The sequence below is a fragment of the Grampus griseus genome (assembly GCF_964374135.1).
Source record: "Grampus griseus genome assembly, chromosome: 12".
Lineage (NCBI taxonomy): Eukaryota > Metazoa > Chordata > Mammalia > Artiodactyla > Delphinidae > Grampus > Grampus griseus.
The window spans coordinates 66333693-66351340 of NC_139006.1; the positions used below are offsets into that span (position 1 = coordinate 66333693).

Consider the following 17648-nt stretch of genomic DNA (forward strand, 5'->3'; position numbering starts at 1 on the left):
AAATATCAAATAAATGCATTCATCCTGTAAAATTTTCAAATAAAAGAAGTATAAAGTCAAGAGCAGAGTTTACACCTTTCCCCACCCAGCTGGTAACCTAGTTAACAGGTGTCTTGTAGGACCTTGAAAGTCCCTTCCAACTCCGAGGTCTGACTAAATCTCTTCCAACAGGAACCACTGACTTTTCGTAACACCTGTCCAGGCTCTCAAATCTATGGTTCCATTATTGGCCTGCGCACCTTTTCAACCTAAGAAGGCATCTCAAGAGTTTAAACACATTTGGATCTAGTGACCCAGGGCTGCAGTCATCTTAGTCTCTTTCCAAAGTACTAAACCGCTACAACCACCTTCTCCCCAGAGCAAGCTATTAAAGTCTAATTTTTGTGCCCACGCTGGTCCTCATAAACGAGGCCCTTTTGATCGCTATTTATAAACTTACTGGACACTCACTACACGCCGAGTTCTCCCGCGCTGCTTGGGAACTTTTTGGCAAAGGGACGCCCATTTGTCTGATGACCACTCCCTCCAAGCAGCCTTTCCCCCGACCTTTGCGGGAAGTGCCCTCGGCCAGGGCGATCCCAGGTTGGGACTCGGGGCTCCCCGCCGACTGTGCTGCCCCGCGGGCGCCTGCGCAGAACGACCCTCGTCACTCCGGCTGGAGGCGGGGGCAGCCAAGAGAAAGGAAAGCTGAGGGGGAAAAGGGCCAAACCCTGAAATTACCCGGATGTGGTCTCTGCGCGCGCATGCTCAGTGTCCTCTCGACAAGTTGGCAGCAACAACACGGCCCTGGTCGTCGTCGCCGCTGCGGTAACGGAGTGGCTCGGGTGGCGGAGCCCGCGTTCGCGGCCGCCCGCTCTCCTCCGGAGGCCCTTCCCGCCCTCCCCTCGGCTGCACGGCCGCCCAGGGGGCGGGAGCGGGTGCGGGGAGCCGGGCGCCCCGCGAGAGGGGCCCCCTGCCGCGGGGCGGCCCGGGAGCTCGAGGCGGCCCGGCCCGCGCGGGCAGCGGCGCGGCGCCGAGGAGGGGCGGCCTGGCCCGGACGCCTCAGCGCGGGGGCCGAGGAGCGCTCCGGGCCGCCGGGGGAGGGACGGGCCCGGCGCCCCCGCGGACGAACCGCCGCGGGAGAGCGGACGCCCCTTGCCGTCGCCCGAGCCCAGGTAACGCGCCATGTCCCCTTCCCTTCTCCCGACCGGGCCCGCGCACCCCGCCCGCGGCTTCCCCGCCCCGGGGCGGGCTCCCGGCGGTGGCGGCGGCGTGTAGCGCGCGGGAGGCCGGCGGGCCGGCCCGGAGAACCAGCGCGGCCGCCTGACGGGCCGACGGCCCCGGCGCGGGTCGGACCGAGCCGTGGTGCCTCGTGTCCGTCGGTCTCCGGGGTCGGTCCTCCGGCCCCGAACTCCCTTCGCAGTTTGTCGCGGAATCAAGTTGAACTCGGACTGGGACTCCTGCAGCGGCCGCCGCTGCTCTTTGTTGTTCTGAGTAGTTTCAGTGTCCCTCCTGGCCGAGCGAGTCGGGTCGGAGTGTACTGCCTTAGATCTAAATGAAAGTTGTAAATGGTTTGTCTTAATTTCTTTTCTCAAGCAAATTTTTGTTTTCTCTTTGTCCCTTATTTTCTCTTCCTGGTTGAGTCATTCCAGTTATGTTTCTGGCTTTGGTTTGTTTACTTATTTTTTGAGTATTGTGGGTGATGGCGGTATGCAGGAAACATTCTTAGCAGCTGACACCCGCCCGCCGCACTCCTAATGAAAAATAAAAGACATAGTTTATCTCATTGCTAGGACTACAAGTACTGAGCGTGAAATTTGTGTGGGGTGTGTAGGGCGGTGGCTCCATCACATGCCCCAAACTGCTGTTACGATTTCTTAAGCTAGATTTTCAAAGATTTTCAAAGAAATTGGTGTGTTTTGTTAACTTGAACGGTTTTTTTTTTGGGGGGGGATAGAGAGGTTTAAAAAAAACCCTATTGAAAATTGATAGTTATTCCCCCCGCCCCGCGAAAACCCTAGTAAAATTAAAAAATATATTTGCCTATTTTCAAATAGTTTATTTTGAATTTAGTTTCTTAACGTCTTTAGTTTTTGGACTGTAGTTTAAGGTGAAACTGCCAGTTATTTAGGAATAATAAGTATAAGATAATGGGGAATCATTTTAATTAGCCTCAGTTGACTTTGTGAAAGCATGTTGTCTTGGCTGATTTTTAACAACATTTGAGTTTTGCAAGAATTAGCATCCTTTTGGTCCCAGTAGCAGTTTGACTATTCGGGTGTTAATTAGATTTAGAACGTTGCACTTGAATAGTTTTTATTGTAGTTTTCATAAGTTGTCTTTGCTAAGTTGTTCTTAGACTATATTTCAGCTGAAATATAGCCTCGGGAGTTCTAATGTGCAATTTTTCTTTTTCTGCTAAAGATTTATTTTGTCTTTTGCAAAGTTCTGATATGGTTAGTACGTGACATTTCAAGTTGTAAATGATTGATATAATTAACATCTTAAAATATGAATTTTTAGTTACAATGTTTCTCCCATAATGTTATGATTTTGAGTTTGTTACAGTACAAGTGTAATACAGGTAGGCCAAGCGTTTAAAATTTGGAGCATCTTTAGGTCTAAGGGTGGTGATGAATTATGTAGGTATAAGTTGTTGGAATTAAAACTAAGTTGTTCTAGAGAAAATTTATATAACATTTTGTGAGTCTATTAATAGAAGTGACTTTTTCTTTGCTTTCCAGGTTTTTGGGTGAGGTTGCTTTAAGGAGGTATTGCATCTTAATTTTTTTGTTTTTGAAGTGGGAGTGCCTAAGTAGAAACTTCTATGTTTAGCTGAGTTTCTTCGATATGAGCGAGTGTAGAAAAAACTGCAAACCCGTTTCAGATTTAATGAAAACTTGTGCTGAGAAAGTCACTTTGAAATTTTTCGGAGTAAGTTTTGTATGCATCATTGACCTTTTCCGAAGTCTTTGCTGCTCAAAGCAATTCTACTTATGCTAGGAAGCAGCAAATCTTATTTCTAAAAACCTATATACTTCACTTTCTTAAGCTACATTTTAGTTGAGCTGTTTCACCATTTGTGTGTGAATTAATTTTTCTGCATTCCCCTTCAGATTTTTCCCCCCAAATTAAAGAGCAAGTATTAAACTAATTTATGCTGTCCAGTCACACTCCAGCTCTCTGGCTTTGAAGCTGTTTTTTCTGATTGAGCCGGTGTTATAGTAACATCATTAGACACTATTCTAATTGAGCTGTGAAGTGCTGAGGCCTCTACTAGGGCAGTTAACCCTACAGGATCTACCTCACTCATTACAATTAAAATGCATATTTAGTCTCATCTAAAATTTTGTCTCTTTTGGTGAGAACATACATTATTTTTCTTATGTTTAAGCTTTACTTATTTCAGTTCTGTTGTGTTGCCTTCTAGCTTATACCTAACTTTTTTTTCATTTTTTTATTCAGTGATTTTAGAGTGAATCGTTCTTTAAACACGTTAGCCGTTTCCCTGCTCGTTGTATATGTTTGGATTTCCTTTTTTTCTTCTAGAAGATAGTGTAGTTAGGCAGAAATTTTTGTTTTGTTTCAGTAATGATTAAAGGTGAGGTGACAATCATGTATAAAACTAATTGACTGAAATGAGTTTGATTGATTTCATTATTTTCTACACTAAAGTTAAAGGAGTTAGATCAGCATAACACAGAATTTAATACCACTTTGTTAAATTATCAAATTTTGGGTTTTTTGTTCCACAGTTGATGAAGATTCAATTGTTTTAAAAAGAGAAATTCAAACAGTTGACAAATATGTCTAGATATTATTCATTTGAGCAACTTTTAGTATGGTACTATTAGCATCATAATATGCCAAAACATATGCATAATAATGAGTCAGATTTAGAATTTTTGGATTTTTTTTTCTCATCCTAATATGTGTAATTTTGGTGATAGGAAATGTGGCTAAATTCCAGTTTCTCAGGAACAAGATATTTTAGGTTGTGTCACCTTGACACTATTACGTGGTGTACTTGGCATCCAGGAAAATTTGTTTTAACCATGACAGTGGATAAAAACTAGGGTAGTACTTACTTATGTAAAACTAAGATGATAGGTCATCAGAATCTTATAATTTAAGTCTTGATTGTTTACTACTGCAGATTATAGGTCAGACAGCTACTAGAGATTGTAAAGAGTGCCTGTTTTTACATCTTAATTTAAAGTTGGTGATAATTGTAAATACCTTTAAGCTTAAAGACTGTACTTCATTATTTACATTTTAAATGAGAATTGTTTGCGGTTTGGAAAACTTAATACTGTGTGGGGTTCGTCTTTTTATTGCTTTTTCACTCCCAAGGTTTAGGGCAGTGGTTCTCAACCTCGGCTACATTTTCAAATCTCTTGGGGAGCTTTACAAAATACCGATGGCTGGAACCCACCTCCAGAAATTGTGACTCAGATGGCTTGGGGTGCAGCCAGATCAGAGTTCCGAAATTGTTGAGCTATTAGGGTCCTGTAACTTCTTTCTTTTTTTTTTTTAGCTGTTTCATTTGTGTCAGCTTTATTCTTTAATACAGTGATATACACATGGGTGATATAATTATCTCACTTCTGACTTAATGGGTTCCTTGAAGGTATTGCCACATTTGTTTTGTTTCCAAATCTGTCCCTCTGTCTCTCTCCTCTTTGAATCTCTTTCTTCATTTTTCAATTAATTTGAATTGTCTGGTGGCAAGTTATAGGAAGCTATCTCTCTCCTGATGAGAAGTTGGTTTATCATTGCTATCCCAAATAGGAAGTTGATATTTTGACATATTCTAAAATGCTTATTTGGGTTCCTTTTAAAGACTAAAGACTTTGTTTAGGTGCCAAACTTTGCATCTAAACTCCCAGTGGGAATTTGATCTTCCTAGAGGTTAATCTGCTTGGAAACCATCACATTTTCTAGGCATCAATTAACTGGTCACTTTGCTGGTTCCTGAGAAGCAAGTTGCATTGATTTAGGTTTTACTATCAGAGATTAACTTACACACTGTGAGACAGTTGCTCAACGAGCCCAACTAGTTAGCAGTTCTTTAGAGATCATCTAGAGGGGCATGTTCAGTTCCCCATTTATCAATGTATTACTTGAAGTAGTTCATAAGTGCTGGTCTACAAGTAGTTGCATCTGCGTCTCTGGAAGAGCTATTTAAAAAAAATAGAACAAAATATTCTTTGTCCCATTCCAAAACACACAGATTCAGGATGAGAATGGAGTGCAGGAGGCATGGGAATCTGTATTGTTAAAAAAAAAAAAAAGACCTCTTGATTTTAAAGCCTTTGGATATTTTAGTGTGCTTATCTTTATTGCTTCATTTGTTTTGATACAGTACAAGCTTTACTTTGCAATCATTGGTGCGCTGGAGTAATTTACTTAAAATTCATTGGGGTTCATCAAACCCCAATCTGCATGTTTAGAATGCAAATCTTATTTATGATGTCAAAAAAAAGACTTCTACTGAATATTTTGTCTTTGGTATGTAGTAAGGTATGATTTTTGTATCTTAATGTATGTAATTCAGGTCTTTTTCAAGTCAAAATGTATTTCTAAACGTTAAGACTGGATTAAGGTTATTTATCAGCGGTATTCACTGGTGAATTCTGGAGCATTTGATATCAGTATGTGGCCAGTCATTGAATCATCTGGTGAAAGGATTACTGTACGTAAGCACACTAGGTGCATCTGTGTCCTAGAGGTCTCCTACCAAAACTAGTTGAAGGAAGAATTTTATGTGTATAGATGTTGAAATTAAGCAGCTGGCTAATAGTAAGAAAAATGGCATAACTTCTATGTAATTAATCTTTTAAATTAGTTTCATATATTCTTGACATTGCAATTTGTTTCACTATCTTTTTGGTAATTTGTAAAGTGAAGCATGTGGAGTAGCATAGACTACGTCAGTGCTTTGTAAAACTGACAACAACTCAGACTCCCAGGGTGCTTTTTAAAGGTAGGGCCCCACTCAATATATATTTAGTAGGCCTGAGCCTACTGCAGGGGGAAGTCTGATACAGCCCCTTTTGAAAGAATAAGCTAGATGACTTGATAGTCTCCTTCATTCAGAAGGTTTTATGAAATGTATTTTTCAGTTATTAAAATTCATCCTACTTCACAATCTTTTAAAACGGTATTTTCCAAAGTGTGGTCCACGGACTCTTGGGGGTCCCCATGCCCTTTATCTTCTAGGGGTTCATGAAATCAAAATTATTCACATAATAAAATTGAGACATTATGTGCCCTTGTACTGTGTTGACATTTGCACTGATGGTAGGGAAGCAGTGGTGGGTAAACTGCTGGCACTTTATCTTGAGTCAAGGCAGTGGCACCAAACACACGTTAAGCATTTGAAAAAATGCCAGTTTCAGGGGCTTCCCTGGTGGCGCAGTGGTTGAGGGTCCGCCTGCCGATGCGGGGCACGCGGGTTCGTGCCCCAGTCCGGGGAGATCCCACATGCCGCGGAGCGGCTAGGCCCATGAGCCATGGCCGCTGAGCCTGCGTGTCCAGAGCCTGTGCTCTGCGGCGGGAGAGGCCGCGACGGTGAGAGGCCCGCGTACCGCAAAAAAAAAAAAAAGAAAAAATGCCAGTTTCACTTAAGAATATCCTTGGTGAAGCAGTAAAAAGTTTTAATTTTTAAAATATCTACCCTGGTGTGCATGTCTTTTCAGTATTCGGTGTGATTAAATGGAAGTGTGCATAAAGTTCTTCTGCAATCAGCGTACAAGGTTCATCTCTAGGAAAAGCACTTGTGTGATTGAGCTGCACGCTAAACTATCTGCTTTTTTATTTTTACTTAAAAGAATGACTGATAGGTAAACTGTAGTTACTTAGACTTGGATGTTTGGCAGACATTTCCTTGAAAATAAGTGAAGTGAGCCTGCCACTCAAGGAAAATAACTATTTGTTGCCAATGATAAAAATATGATCTTTCAAGTGAAAATTAGATTTTTGGAAAACTAGTATCTGCCACCATGGGCTTGCCAGCTTCCCAGTACTTAAAGATTTTTCTGATGAGATTGGTGATGAGATTTAGCAATGTGATTTTTAAAAATATATTGTGTAAGGAAATGTATCAACATTGGGAAGGTCCGTATAAATCATTGAACCAGTGTTTTTCCAGATGACCAATGCATGATGTTACAAATCATGCATGGGTAGGAGATCCATTCAAAGCACAATATGGACCAATGGATTTTTATATAGCAGAGCCAAGAAGTTCACTGATACAGTTTCAGATTCCACATTGCAGCTAACCTTTAGGAATTGCCATTTGTTGCATTTTGGTGTTGAATGAAAGAAGAATATCCATCATTATCTAAAAGGGCCATTAAAATAGTCTTTTCTTTTCCAGTTATCTGTGTGAGGCATATTTTCTTCATAAGCGCTAACCAAAACAACATATCACAATGATTGGATGCAGAAGCAGATATGAGAATTCAGCTGGCTTATCTTAAGCTGGACGTTAAAGAAATTTGCAAAAATGGAAAACAGTGTCACTCTGAATACTGACTTTTTAAAAATTTTTATTTATTTTATTTTTGGCTGCGTTGGGTCTTTACTGCTGTGCGCGGGCTTTCTCTAGTTGCGGTGAGCGGGAGCTACTCTTCGTTGTGGTGCGCGGGCTTCTCACTGCGGTGGCCTCTCCTGTTGCAGAGCACGGGCTCTAGGTGCGCGGGCTTCAGTAGTTGTGGCACGTGAGCTCAGTAGTTGTGGCTCACGTGGGCTCAGTAGTTGTGACTCACGGGCTCTAGAGCGCAGGCTCAGTAGTTGTGGTGCACAGGCGTAGTTGCTCCATGGCATGTGGGATCTTCCCGGACCAGGGCTTGAACCCTGTCCCCCGCATTGGCAGGCGGATTCTTAACCACTGTGCCACCAGGGAAGCCCCTGAATACTGACTTTTTAATTTGTTTTAGAAAATAGTTATTTTTCATAAAATTTATTAATATGTAATGGGTTTATTATTTAAAATTAATTTAATAGAGTAAATAAACATTTGTTTTAATTTGTGATATGATAAATATTAATAGATGTAACTCATATAAACAAAGGTTATTTGGAATTCTCAATCATTAAGAATGTAGGTAAGTGGACTGGAGACCAGAGAGTTTGGCAACTGCTATTTTATTTTATTTATTATTTATTTATTATTGTTATTTTTAATATCTTTATTGGAGTATAATTGCTTTACAATGGTGTGTTAGTTTCTGCTTTATAACAAAGCGAATCAGTTATACATATACATATATCCCCATATCTCTTCCCTCTGCGTCTCTCCCACCCACCCTCCCTATCCAACCCGTCTAGGGGGTCACAAAACACCGAGCTGATCTCCCTGTGCTATGCGGCTGCTTCCCACTAGCTATCTGTTTTACACTTGGTAGTGTATATGTCCATGCCACTCTCTCACTTTGTCACAGCTTACCCTTCCCCCTCCCCATATCCTCAAGTCCATTCTCTAGTAGGTCTGCATCTTTATTCCCATCCTGCCCTTAGATTCTTCATGACTATTTTTTTTTTTGGTTTTTTAGATTCCATATATATGTGTTAGCATATGGTATTGGTTTTTCTCTTTCTGACTTACTTCACTCTGTATGACAGACTCTAGGTCCCTCCACCTCACTATGAATAACTCAATTTCGTTTCTTTTTATGGCTGAGTAATATTCCATTGTATATATGTGCCATATCTTATTTATCCATTCATCTGTTGATGGACCCTTAGGTTGCTTCCATGTCCTGGCTATTGTAAATAGAGCTGCAGTGAACACTGTGGTACATGACACTTTTTGAATTATGATTTTCTCAGGGTATATACCCAGTAGTGAGATTGCTGGGTCATATGGTAGTTCTACTGTTAGTTTTTAAGGAACCTCCATACTGTTTTCCATAGTGGCTGTATCAATTTACATTCCCAGCAACAGTGCAAGAGGGTTCCCATTTCTCCACACCCTCTCCAGCATTTATTGTTTGTAGATTTTTTGTTGACGGCCATTCTGACTGGTGTGAGGTGATACCACGTTGTAGTTTTGATTTGCATTTCTCTAATGATTAGTGATGTTGAGCATCCTTTCATGTGTTCGTTGGCAATCTCTATATCTTCTTTGGAGAAATGTCTATTTAGGTCTTCTGCCCATTTTTGGATTGGGTTGTTTGTTTCTTTGATATTGAGCTACATGAGCTGCGTGTAAATTTTGCAGATTAATCCTTTGTCAGTTGCTTCATTTGCAAATATTTTCTCCCATTCTGAGGGTTGTCTTTTCCTCTTGTTTATGGTTTCCTTTGTTGTGAAAAAGCTTTTAGGTTTCATCAGTTCCCATTTGTTTATTTTTGTTTTTATTTCCATTTCTCTAGGAGGTGGGTCAGAAAGGATCTTGCTGTGATTTATGTCATAGAGTGTCCTGCCTATGTTTTCCTCTAAGAGTTTTATAGTGTCTGGCCTTACAATTAGGTCTTTAATCCATTTTGAGTTTATTTTTGTGTATGGTGTAAAGGAGTGTTCTAATTTCATTTTTTTACATGTAGCTGTCCAGTTTTTCCAGCACCACTTATTGAAGAGGCTGTCTTTTCTCCACTGTATATTCTTTCCTCCTTTATCAAAGACAAGGTGACCATATGTGTGTGGGTTTATCTTGGGGCTTTCTATCCTGTTCCATTGATCTATATTTCTGTTTTTTGTGCCAGTACCATACTGTCTTGATTACTGTAGCTTTGTAGTATAGTCTGAAGCCAGGGAGCCTGACTCCTCCAGCTCCATTTTTCTTTTTCAACATTGCTTTGGCTATTTGGGGTCTCTTGTGTTTCCATACAAATTGTGAATTTGTTTCTTCTAGTTCTGTGAAAAATGTCAGTGGTAGTTTGATAGGGATTGCATTGAATCTATAGATTGCTTTGAGTAGTACAGTCATTTTCACTACGTTGATTCTTCCATTCCAAGAATATGGTATATCTCTCCATCTGTTTGTATCATCTTTATTTTTTATTTATTTTTTTGCATCTTTATTGGAGTATAATTGCTTTACAATGGTGTGTTACTTTCTGCTTTATAACAAAGTGAATCAGTTATACATATGTTCCCATATCTTTTCCCTCTTGTGTCTCCCTCCCTCCCACCCTCGCTATCCCACCCCTCCAGCAACTGCTATTTTAAAGTAACTCATTATCTGTATTATTGAGAAGATTATGGGTTGGTTCCATTGTTTATATATGTGGTTTGTATTATATTGCTGCTGTTTCTGAGAATATTAACTCAGTTTTTTAAAAATTGAAGTATATGGTTGATTTACAATGTCATGTTAGTTTTAGGTGTGCAGCACAGTGATTCAGATATGAATATATGGATGAGATATATAGATAATATATATATTCTTTTTCAGATTATTTTCCCCTTATAGGTTATTACATAATGTTGAGTGTAGTTCCTTGTGCTATACCGTAGGCCCTTGATTAGCTCAATTTTTGTTCAGTTATGTACTGGGAAATATGTAGCAGTCAAGTTAAGTAAAAAGGGAATTCATTGGCTTCGTCTGGAATCAGAGCTGGCCTCAGAGTGCTGGATCCAGCGTCACAAGAAGCCAGTATCATCAGGATTCTATCAAGTTAAGTAAAAAGGGAATTCACTGGCTTCGTCTGGAATCAGAGCTGGCCTCAGAGTGCTGGATCCAGGGTCACAAGAAGCCAGTATCATCAGGATTCTATCTCTTGGCTTTGCTTTGCTTTCTGTTAGTTTATGTCTCAGATAGGTGCCAGACTAACTACTCTCAGCTTCAAGTTCAAGCCCAGCAAAGAGCTCCCCGCCCCCCACCCTCTGTAGTTCCAACAAAAGTCCTGGAGCTGTGTTATTAGCCTGACTTGGGTCCTCTCCCATCTTTGAAACAGCTAATGTACCTAAGAGGTAGCTCTGGTTAGTCAGGATTGGGATTGTCCCACCTGTCCAGATTGGGAAATCAGAGTACTGTTATAGAAGGGGAATTATATGCTGGCAGACAAAAAACAGATGTCAACTAGAGGACTTTGTTGATTCTTCTTTTAACAACCTTTAATTTATTCATTCAGAAAAAATATTAATTTTTAAATAAGATTATTTAAGGTGAAATTGCTGTACCAGTATGACATTTAAATCTAATCCCAATGGGTAAACAAGAAGCACATCTCTAAATTTGTCCCTGTAGTTCATCTTAAAAGTTACCACACAAAAAAAGTTCTTTTTGTTTCTTTGATTGTGTTATTCCCATCTCAGATCTTTATAATCATTAATACCTGCACATGTAATTCTTTATGCTCTTGGAAGTTCTCCTCCAATTGCACTTATTTTGACAAAGCTCAATCTAGGCTGTAACTTGTACTGCACGCAGTTGAACTAATCCTGTGCACCGACCCCTGCCCCCTTCCCCAGCTTGTAAGCCTATGCTTGGAATTTCTTTCTAGTGATACTCTTCACCAGGCCAGGCTTTTTTTTTTTTTCCTTCCTTGTTAAGCACTCTCAAATATTCCCTTTTTCTTTTTTTTTTTTTTGCGGTACACGGGCCTCTCACTGCTGTGGCCTCTCCGGTTGCGGAGCACAGGCTCCAGACACGCAGGCTCAGCGGCCATGGCTTACGGGCCTAGCTGCTCCGCGGCATGTGGGATCCTCCCTGACCGGGGCACGAACCCGTGGCCCCTGCATCGGCAGGCAGACTCTCAACCACTGCGCCACCAGGGAGGCCCAAATATTCCCATATTTGATCCTTGACCAAAGTATCTATAACTTCTAGAAAATATACCTGTTTTTTTCACATAGTGTAGTCAATAATCCAAAAGTAAACATACATCCAAGAAATAAAAAAATGTCAACATTCATTAAAGTTTATGAATTTCCGTGAGAGCCTCTCAGGTCAGTACTCAGCCTTTTTAATTTTAGAGAGTATTTTAATTATTTTGGCTTTGTAGTCCATGGAGTTGCTTTTAGACCTATGGTCAACTTCAGGTGACAGCTTATGTTTAACAGCAAGGCTAGAGACAAAACACAAAATAGGTAGATATAAGAACAAACCTCTGTTCCTTTTGCTGACTTCCTGCCTCCCGTTACCCCATCGCTGTGGGATGGCTTGTTCTATTATAGCGATTTTATCTAATACCTGTGTGTTGGAGACTTTCAAGTAACCTTAACTTCTCTAATGAGCTCTTCAAACTCAGCATATTTAAAGCTGAATTTGTTACTTAATCTCTTTTAAATCTTTTCTTCTTTCTTTATCATTCTGTTAACCTATCTAGGAAATAGGCCATCTTTTGACTCTCTTCTTTTTACTCCTTATACTTAGTTGGCTAAAAAATCTAGTCTGTTCTACCTAGAAACGTCTTACTGGTTCCCCTTTTGTTTCCATTGCCCATGCCCCTAATCTAGGCCCTGTCACTCTTCTGATCACTGTTTCTTGACTGGTCTTCTGTTCCTCTTTGCAAAGCTCTTCTCCATGCTCTCACTATAGTTTTCTTTCTAATACAGATCTAATGCTGTTATTCCTCCCCCTCTCTACCAGAAACCTGCTCTAGACAAAACATCTGCACTCTTGTCCCTCTGCTTTTTCCTATGATTTTCCTTCAGCCTGGCAAATTCTTATTCACATGTGGTAGTTGTAAGTACTCTCCCGTCCATATTCTGATGGCTCTCTTCTGGCATATGGTTAATATTTACTTCTCTGTGTCCCTCCCCCACCTTGAAATTAGGCATGGTCCTGGGTTCTCAGCTTGGGCACTAGTGACATTTGGGGCCAGATCATCCTTTGTTGGAGGGGCTGTCCTGTATGTTGTAGGATGTTTAGCAGCGGCCTTGGCCTCCACCCACTAGATACCAGCGTACTGCTCTGCCTTCCACCTCCCCCTTCCAGTTGTGGCAGTCAGCATAGTCTCTAGACATTGCCAAATGTCCCTGGAGGGACAGAGTTGCCCTGGTTGAGAACCACTGGCATGGCCGTGTGACTTGGTCCATCCATTGTGAACAGAAGTGATAGTCAACGTTTAAAAGCCAGTGCATGAGTTACCTATCTTTTCCCCTGCCATTTAAGGACATATGTAGAAATGGAGACTTTGTTAGCCTAATCCATGAGAGATGACAATGAGCAGTGATGGACAGTGCTGTTATGGGCATGTATCTGTGATTGACATATAGTTTATGCAGAAAACAAACCTTTGTTTTAGGCTACTGATATTTGGGAGTTGGTTGTCACTGTGACATAGACTAGCTTAGCCTGACTGTTACATCATGCTAAGACTTAGCTTACCTGTGGATTTTCCATGCATTCCTATTTCCAGATCACTTTAATTCCTACCTCTTTTAGGCATCTGTTACTTAGTGTAATGATATGTTGGATCGTCTGGATCAGTGGTTCTCAGTGGAGTAAGTACTGCCTCTTTAAGAGATGTTGTGGAAGTTACTGGGAGGGGCTTTGGTGCGGGGTGGGGGGGGGCGGCTAGGGATGCCATCCTGCACGTGGGAGACTGTGAAGAATTTTTTGCATACCACAACACTTTTAAATGCCCAGAATATTCATGTAGGAGGAAAACGTATAATTAGCCTAGAACCTAACTCCATGTTAATATATATTCAGTTTTTGGAAATTAAGCTTCTCTTAATTCATCTCTTTTTTTTTAAATTTTTTTAAAATTATTATTATTTTTTTATTTTTTATTTTTTTTGTGGTACGCGGGCCTCTCACTGTTGTGGCCCCTCCCGTTGCAGAGCACAGGCTCCGGACGCAGGACGCAGACGCGCAGGCCCAGCGGCCATGGCTCACGGGCCCAGCCGCTCCGCGGCATGTGGGATCTTCCCGGACCGGGGCACGAACCCGTGTCCCCTGCATCGGCAGGCGGACTCTCAACCACTGCACCACCAGGGAAGCCCTGTTTGTTTTTTAAATTAATTTTTATTGGAGTATAGGTGATTTACAATGTTGTATTAGTTTCTACTGTACAGCAAAGTGAATCAGTTATACATATATCCACTCTTTTTTAGATTCTTTTCCCATATAGGTCATTACAGAGTACTGAATAGAGTTTTCTGTGCTATACAGTAGGTTCTTATTAGTTATCTATTTTATATATGTATAGTAGTGTGTACATGTCAATCCCATTAATTCAGTTTAATTGAAGTTTTTTTGTTTGGAACTTTATTGACAGTTAACTATTTTGGAAAATCCACCTCACCAACTGCAATGCCATTGTGCCAAAACAACACACCTGTCTTGGAAGGTCTGAATTTGTAGTTGTCATGTTTATGGTGATTTACTGTATCAGTTCAGGCATCCAACCTCTTTATTATACTTTCTGATTTTGTTGATATGCCTGAGCATTTTTATTGAAATACACACTTCATTATATACTAATCTTTTCCCCCTTTATATTATAATTAGGGCATTGTTAAAATTTTTAAAAAGCGTAAATAGGTTAGAACTTTGTTTCCGGAGAGCTAATGGGGTGATATAAATTATTTGTTATAAAAATGGGGTGGGGCTTCCCTGGTGGCGCAGTGGTTGAGAGTCCACCTGCCGATTCAGGGGACGCGGGTTCGTGCCCCGGTCTGGGAAGATCCCGCATGCCACGGAGCGGCTGGGCCCGTGAGCCATGGCCGCTGAGCCTGCGCGTCCGGAGCCTGTGCTCTGCAACGGGAGGGGCCACAACAGTGAGAGGCCCGCGCACCGCAAAAAAAAAAAAAAAAAAAGGGGGTATTCTCAAAAGCAGGGGTCCCCAACCCCCTGGGCCGCACAGCAGGAGGTAAGTGGCAGGTGAGGGTGGGTAGCTTCATCTGCCGCTCTCCATCGCCTCTCCATCGCTCGCATTACAGCCTGAACCTTTCCCTCCCCTCCCCCGTGCATGGAAAAATTGTTTTCCACGAAACCGGTCCCTGGTGCCAAAAAGGTTGGGGAGGGCTGCTGGATAGAGTTGAGAACCACTTTCTGATTATGTGCTACTTGTTTTTTTTATCTGTAGTGCTTTGCTCCTAGCGGATACAGTGTTTGCTGAATTGGCCAATTTATGGTCCCCAGATTGTTTTTATATCCTGTTGCATTTGATCACCATAGCCAGTCTATAAACTTGGCAAGGCAGATATTGTTTCCATTTTATAGATAAGAGAATTGAAAGAGAGGTTAACTTGCCTAATCATGCTGCTAGAGCTTTGATTAGAATATATAATTTTGTTTATACCAGTCCAGTGCCCTTGTCTACTATCATTCCATACCACTCTTTACAAAATTATAATCTAGAGCTATTTAATGTAGAACAACACCTATATACCCCTGCGGGTATTATTTTTTATACAAGGAACTTTTTTTTTTTTATTGCAAGGAACTTTTAAATTATGTTTCAGGCACTTGTGGTCATAGGAATATTTCCACTAGTGTTCAAAGAAATGTGCAATTAAAACAGTTTCTGAGAAACTGTTAGGGCCAAAAATAGCTTAAATTTTAGAGATGATAACATCCAACAGGGAGATTGTGATGAAATAGTTACAAACACTTTAATTACATTATAAATTGGAACAAATCTTTTGGAATATAATATCAGAAAATGATTTCAACGACATAAGCATTTGCATTCTTCAAAATTTGTTGCAAGGAAATGACACCAAATAAAAAAGCTGTAGTCAACTTGCAATCATTTGCCTGGTATATGAAAGGAACTGTGTACTGTACTAGGATTTTTTAAGATGGGAAGGTGTTGCTGTTTTCTTCTAAACTTACGGCAACAGGGTGTGAAACAAATACATAATCAAACAACTATAATATAATGTGTTGTAATTGGGGTGTGTTTTTAATTTGATGGAGGCATCAGGTAATATACTAGGGTACATAGTAAACACACCAGGGAAGTAATTCTCCTTCAGGATTGTGGGGAGAGGAGACTGTGTTAGGGGAAACTCTTGGAGAAATTGAGACATTTAAGCTGCACTTTGAAGAATGGCTAGGACTTCACCAAGTAGATAAAATAGGACTGGATATTTTAGGCAAAAGAAATAGCCTGAGCATGAATCTGAAAGCACATGCAGAAATGCATTCATTTAACAATAAGAAACGGTTATATGTCCTAGGAATTGGGCATATAATGATGACTAAGACGAGTACAGTCCCTGTCCCTGAAAGCTTTTGAAGTCTAGAAATTATAATTTTGAGGTTGGCATTCTGAGATTTCAAACTGGTGATTCTCTTGGGCCAGATGTGAGTTGAAGGTGTGTTTGGTTTGGCATACACAGTGGTTGCTCTTTCTCCTTCCTTCCTTCCCTTTCCCTACAGGTGTGTTGCCAATACTTATTTTTGACATATAAATAGGCATTGAAGATGTGGCAGCTCAAATGCCACTTCTGCCGGAAGTGAGTAGCAGCTATTCACTTTATTTATTTATTTGGCTGTGCCGGGTCTTAGTTGTGGCATCCGGGATCTTTTTTAGTTGTGGCATGTGGGATCTAGTTCCCCTGACCAGGGATCGAACCCAGGCCCCCTGCATTGATTTTTTTGTCAAATTTTCTTTGACAAATTTTAATAGGAGAAAATGCAGAAAAATACATAATGTGTTTTAGGAAAATCTCTTTTTAAAACAATTAAACATTTTAGTATTCAGAGAGTAGCTGCTTTTTACTAAACATTAATATAGATTTTTCACTTTGTACGCTCTCCTTTTAATCCATGTTCAGAGAGAATTTAAGTAACTTAATTTGTCCCACTACTTAGTGTGAGAGCTAGGATTCTAATCCAGATCTCTAACTCCAAAACCTACCAGGCAGGTAATCTTTGGTTATCTGGAAAGTGTACCCTCAGCATGTGGGCAAGTGGTTAAGTATTCAAAGGTATAAGAAAAACTGCTTTTTCTCTGCCTAGGGCAGGCGTTTATGTAAAACAGGTAACAATAGAGGGGAACACGTGTTAAATAGCAAGTGATATAAATTTAAAGGAAGCCCAAAACTACAGCAGTGTCTGGTAGAATAGAAATTGATAGAAATGACTAAGATAAAGAATCATGTAACTTTGTGAGAGAATGTAGGGGGTAGTCAAAGAAAGAGGTAGGTCAAAGATGATTTACCAAGCTTTCCAACGCTGGGTAATTGAGTGGAGTTTAAGCTGTACAAGTAAAGGTCGTCAGAAGAGGAACAGGTTTTGGTAGGGACTGATGAGTTAGTTTTATTAATTTGGTCGTGGAGGGTAGGCTTTTAAAATTCAAGTAAATAGCCGAAGAAAATAAAAGCAAAATAAGCATGGAATGCAACACCATCAACAAACAAATGAAAAACAACCTGGCATAAGTACAGCCTCCACTCCTGCTTTATCTCACTTATTCTTAGGCTGATGGCCTTTTCTTATTCCATGTGAGATTTTGAGGTTAGATAAGTTAGTTTGTGTTATGAATGTTGAATGGATTTTTAATTAATATTCATTTTCTATATTTTAATTTTTTTGAAAATAATTTACCCTATTGCTTTTATGGGTAAAATCTTTTGAGGAATTTAGTGGTCTCTCTTTTTTAAAAATAATAACTTTATTGATATATAATTCACATACTATAAAATTCACTCTTTTAGAGTGTATGATTTGATGGTTTTCACTATAGTGACAGAGTTGTACAACCATCCATTTTAGAACATTTTCATCACTCCCAAAAGAAACTCCATACCCATTA

At 40.4% G+C, this 17648-nt stretch overlaps 1 protein-coding gene across 2 annotated transcripts in view; it reads left to right on the top strand.

Annotated features, from left to right (window-relative positions):
• Positions 1-1056: 1056 nt before the first annotated feature.
• Positions 1057-17648, top strand: part of SMAD4 (SMAD family member 4) — a 55440-nt gene continuing 38848 nt past the window's right edge. For both annotated transcript variants that reach the window (XR_014297508.1, XM_082667369.1), the window contains exon 1: positions 1057-1154. The gene's annotated coding sequence lies outside the window, so the exon portion shown is untranslated. The remainder of the gene's footprint in view (positions 1155-17648) is intronic.